This window comes from Symsagittifera roscoffensis, chromosome 4 (genome assembly GCF_963678635.1).
Source record: "Symsagittifera roscoffensis chromosome 4, txSymRosc1.1, whole genome shotgun sequence".
NCBI lineage: Eukaryota > Metazoa > Xenacoelomorpha > Acoela > Convolutidae > Symsagittifera > Symsagittifera roscoffensis.
Window position 1 is genome coordinate 15,932,167 of NC_087065.1, and position 5,894 is coordinate 15,938,060.

Sequence of the window (5,894 nt, forward strand, 5' to 3'; positions counted from 1 at the left end):
AACTAAATAAAAAAGAAAAGAACTTTCCAGATATAATGGGAGCAATTTGTTACAGGGTAGTTTCAGTCTTAACCCACACCCGTACTGACAATAAATGGATTGCAATCGATTTTAAACAGATAATGTAGCAGAGAGACAAAAAATTTGAATCGATTTAAAATTGATTTAATTTTATCCAGAAATGTAGCTTAAGCATCAATTTCTAAATCAACTTAAATACTTTTTGTCAATTTTTTGCTTTCGTTTTCCTACAAGTTTTAGTAACAATAAAGTCAATATGAAGTGATTGTTAACGACTTTTTTGTATACTCAGGATTTTATACAGGTTGTATTCAGATTTTGTAGACTATGAATCAACAGGGAAAAAGAGGAAATATATTATAAGTTTTAGAGTATACTTTAAATTGACTTTTCGTTTTGATGTTAGGAGTAAAAGAAAACTATGAGGATGACTATTATCCAATATTTTTGCAACTAAAACGAGCTTTTTTTCGAGTTTTAAAATAAAATCTTATTTTCTGAGCAAAATTGAGTCTAGAACGTTGAAAGTGAAATGACATTTGAAAATTTGTTGCATAGCTTTTTTTACCACGGGAAATTTACTTTGCACAATTTGAAGGGAAATTTCTTAAACTCAGTATTTTGCAGTGAAAATTCTCTTCGAGTGATTTTTGTTTTCTCGCTCAAGTTCTCAAAAATTTGCTCAAGTTTCGAAGCAAAATATTTAATTTAATTAAATCAGTTTTGCTGCGGTTTGGATAATTTTTAAAACCTTGCAAAAATCCCATTGGTTTCATTTGTTAGGGAAAAATTGATTTTTCTTCAATAAAATCCATTTAATCAATAATTTTAAGTTGATTCACCTGTTCAAATCGTCTAACGTAAATCATTTTTTATACAGTATTTTATCTGTATAAAAAACGATCTGAATCGATTTCAACCTCAACTTTGTCAGTGCGGGTAGTGTGTTCATGACACGATCTACTTTCGACCGCATGGGAGCTTGCTATTTCTTAGTCCAAATCTAAACAGTATTGTTCCGACTTTCGATACGAAAGTAACGGAATATTTGTGCTCGGGGTGGGTTTTTTTTTCTTCAGACAAATTTCGACTTTTTAACTAGCCATTTTTGACGGAATTTTTTAATATACTTCGAAAGGTATTGTTGTCCTGAGCTCAAATTTGAAAATATTTTCCACCTGTGATCATTTTCGTAAAGTTATGGGGGTTTAAAGTTTGCCATTTTGGCCAATTTGGGACAATTAACGCGCAATATATTTCGCGCTATTAACGCGTAAGCGGAGATTTAATCCGTCTTAAAATCATTCCAAATTGGTTGAAAGAAGCTTCTTTGTCATAATTGATTTGTTACAAGGAGCAAAATCTATCCTTTTGTACTTAATATGGCGTGTGGGGGGATGATTTTCATAAAAAATTTCAAATTTAAGAAAAAAAAAATTCTATTTAGTTTTTTGATGTTATTACTGCTCCATAAAACCTTAAAAGGCAGTCGGAACATTCAGGGCTTCGCCCTGATACGAGCAGTCTTGTTTATATTCTTATAATCGTTAGGTTTTTGAAGAGGATTTGTTCAAGGGCTCGCAATAAAATGCTCACATAAGCGTAATCTTTGTGCTTGATTTTTGGCAAGGAGATAAAATACAGTCTGTTTGATCAATTAACTGGTTTTTATGATTGTTTGTTTTCTTATTTTGAAAAGCTAATTATCCTGAATAGTTAATTGGATTAAACTTTGTTATTCTAAACGTAATCTAAGAGCGTTTGGGAGATTTTACTGGCCAATGTGAGTATACTAAGGGAATTTACGTAAGTTATCTGCGATATTTTTAGTTTTCCCTATTTTGTTTGTGCTCGTGATAATTGTGCTTAAAATAAAATTGTTTGGCAGATGCTTTGGAAAGTTATGATAGATTTTTGTAATGATGATTTTCTTTCTAACTGGAGTAACTTAGAACATAGTATTAGGTTTGAAAATTTTTCCCTTACACTTCGAAAAAGAACGCTAGATTACCAGCTTTTTTTCATTTTTTTCGTGCAATTTATCAGTTTTCAATTATTACAAAAAATTGGGAAATGCATCATAAAAAGCTGTCATGTGACTTAGAGAAGAGATGAGAAAATTTTCGACTATTAAGGTTAAGAAACCAATTGGAAAAACTTGAACTAAACCGGGTTGAAGTCACATTGAAAATTAGCAATTAAAAGTGAACAAAACAGCGATCAATAATGATGAATTAGTGATTTTCATTGCCACAATAGCAAACTTTATCGATAGAATATCACTAATTTGGCACAAATCATATTACTTATTCAAAATCGCAACATGGGTAGAAATGCTTTTACGGTTTTATCCAGTAGTGGATTTAGGGGGTGGGGGCGCATATCCATTTTTAGCTGACGGACTCCAAACTTTTTGTATTTACCAAGCACGCCAAAAAACGCCCTTTTGTGGCCTGTTTTTTGAAAACACTTTTTTTTTTTGATAATCCGACCTCCAATTGCCCCCACCCCCCTCTCCTCGAGAAAAACTTAGATCCGCCCCTAATTTGATCAGTTACATTGACAAATTCGAATACAAAGAGATCAAAAGATTTTCCTGGCAGCACACTGAATAATAATAAGGCCAGAAATTTGTATAACCGCAACATACGGATTCTAAAGCTCTGTCTGCCACTAGGATTTGGAAATTGGAACCCATACTATTTCCAGAAACTTTGAAAAAGTACCGTCTCCCAGGACTCAAATCGTGATCCCATCTACTCGTTATGATATGGGCCTTAGATGCATTGGTCAAAAATGGAGTCATACTGGGCTATATTTCAATTGTAAAACTGGCAGACACTGTTACTTAATTTCTAGCAGTTTTTTTTGTAGTTGCTGGTATTTTTGTGTCCTACATCTCATCCAACTATTGAGTGATTTTTTGATATTTTTTAAAATATTGTTTTTTTTTTGTATAATCTGGATAAAAGCTGGGAAGAGCTTGATGCATACCAGCGACCATCTGGAACTATGATACGGAAAATGCACACAAAACATTCCATATTTGGTACTACATCCATAGACGGAAATCACGATGACTCATACTGCATCCTTCCTTTTTCATTCAATCTACAAATCATTTCTCTCATTTCTACTCATTGGATCAGTCTGTTTATCAACAATGTACTCCGGAAAAAGCACTAGTCCAGATTTCACCGAATTTTAACAATCAAACAAAAATTGGGAGATTTACATGTTCCCAAAAATCTTACTAGGGGAAGTTTACTTCGAACCTTGCTTCCAACTAATCAAGAAGAATGAGTTGGGGTAACTCGAAAAGTCCCAACAAGTCTATCTTGGTAAAAAAGAAGGGATATTACATCAGCAATAAGGAGTACTGTTTACTCGCTATGCTTAAAACCTTGCACTCGAGCCTATATAAAAAACCAAATCTGGCAAAGAATCAACTATGGACCTCTGTAATAGTATATCTGAGATAGCAAAATACGACATGATGAGGGTGTGTGTCACAATCGTGAAGTAGAGTGTGAACGAAACACCCAAAAACAGATTCGACTCTTCGCCGCTAAAGAAAACAAAAACTTGAAGCAAGTATCATGTGTCAACCATACTTTGAATGATTTAAAAGAACTGTCTAAACGTTTGGTAGACTTTATAACTGCTGATAATAGTAAGGCTCAGTATATGTTAAGCTTTGTGATGAATTTAATGTTTGGTAATCGAATTATTATGAAGTCAAAATTGTTTTTTTTTCTGAATGATTTGTATGAATAGTGTTAGAACGTTGAATAACTGAGAAAGACTCTAACAAGACAATTGTGACCTTATCAAGATTTACCAAAAAAAATCTCAGTTGATTGTTTTCAGTTATTTTTTTGTGGAATTTTAGGTAAAGTTTGACTTATTTTGACAATTTTCCAAACAAGAACGCAATTTTAGATTAAAATTTAATCAAATTTTTAAAAGTCGTGTGTTTCCTTGGTTGTTTTGGAAATTTTGTCCATAATCTGGAATTTTGATTGGTTACTTCAACTCCTCAAAAACATATCCGATGTTAGTAAGGGAAAAAATACAAATTAATGTACTTTTAAATAAAAAATCATTGAACGAAAACATAAATTTTCGTAAAAAAAACTTTAATAAAAAATAAACTTTATTGCTGATAACCTTTTTTCTATAGCTAGAAAATCATTTCTAACAAAAAACATTGCAGCTATTTATCAGATTTTGAAGCACAAAAAAGCAACAGAAGAATTATGACGTTGAAGAGGATTTTATTAGTTCTTTGTTGCAGAGGAACACCAGTAAATTGCTTAAAAGTTGAAGACGACAATTGAAATAAACAAATTGCCAGATTTGTCAACATTGTTTTCAATTACAAAAATGAAATCAGATTGAAAGATTAATAATTGAAAAACAAATTGATGGACGATCCCTCTAAGAAAATAAATTAAATAGAAGAAAAAACATAAAAAATTTGAATGAATCAATATGATTTAATTTGAAATTCCTTACGCATTTTAAAAACTGAAAAATTTTGATAAACATTATATCTGTAATTAGATGATATCAGAAATGATAAAAAAAAATTTCAGAAGAAGAAAGATTTCTGATTGCTGAACAACAAACTGGTTAAAACTTTGGGCCATAAATGAAGCTACATTCTAATGGATTTGTTTTTGACGTATACATATTCCAGTATAGGTAAGGCTCTGAACTGATTGGTTGCCATTAAAACTGTTGAAAGTTTCTTGATAAAAAAAATTTGATTCTAATTGGAGGACTTTAAAACAGTTGAAAGTTCCATGATAAGTGAAGCTTGATTCTGATTGCAAATTTTTTGCGATTGCGAACTTTTTTAACTTCTCAACTTTCTATCTATTCTCATAATTAAATTGAAATTGAAGAAAATTATCAAATTCAAAAAAGAGATTGGATACCAAAATATTTTTAGTAAACAAAAATCAAATAATCAAGAGCTGTCAGCAGAAGAAATCTGGATGTTCTCTGCAGAACACAAAGTTTTTTGAGGTTGTTGTGGCTGTTGTGGTGCTGGAAATGTCATTGTTTCTGAGGTGAGGAGCCCTGATCTTTGTCTAATGCGATGAGAATCTCGGCTGGTCGTGCTTCTTTTTCCAAGGAAAGAGGAAGAAGTTGAGTGGTTGAGCCGCATAGCTAGAGTCAGGAGTCATTCCAACATGCTCACAAGTTTGTTCTCTTTGACGTGTACTTGCGTCATATTATACTGGATGAAATCCTTTCGCATCACTTCAACCATGTGTCAGACTTGGACTGGAATGTCCTTTCGTACCAAAAAACTCCAGAGACTGTTTCTCGCAGTTGAATTTGTACTGAATCAGGCAGAACTTCTACAGAGTACATATGCTTGCTGTTTTGCACTGGAAAGGCCGTTTTGAGCAATATATTCAGTTAAAAGACTGGATAAAAACAAGAATTATGACTGATTTAGATCTGAAGAGGAAGTAGCTGACGATTAGTTAAAATGAAGTAAGAAAGTTTAGAGCTGAGAGAGGAGGAAGTTGACGGTAGTTAACTTGAAAACGAAATGATTTTTCCTTAAGAGTGAGGGTTATCTTCAACTCAAATATGAGGGTTTAACCAATCAATGGATTTTTTATATGGACGATAGACGTATCCAATCAGAATTCAGTTTCTTTTCATGAAACTTTTTATAAAAATTCGTATTCATTAAAAAATATTATTCCACTTAAGGCGTTTCATTTTGTTGTATGCAATCAGTAGTTAAGTTCCATTTTAAGCGTTTTTTATTTTTGTTGTTTCTAATCAGACTTAAAATTCCATCCAGGGGACTGTTTTCATTTTGTCGTTTCTAATCGCAAAAAATGTTC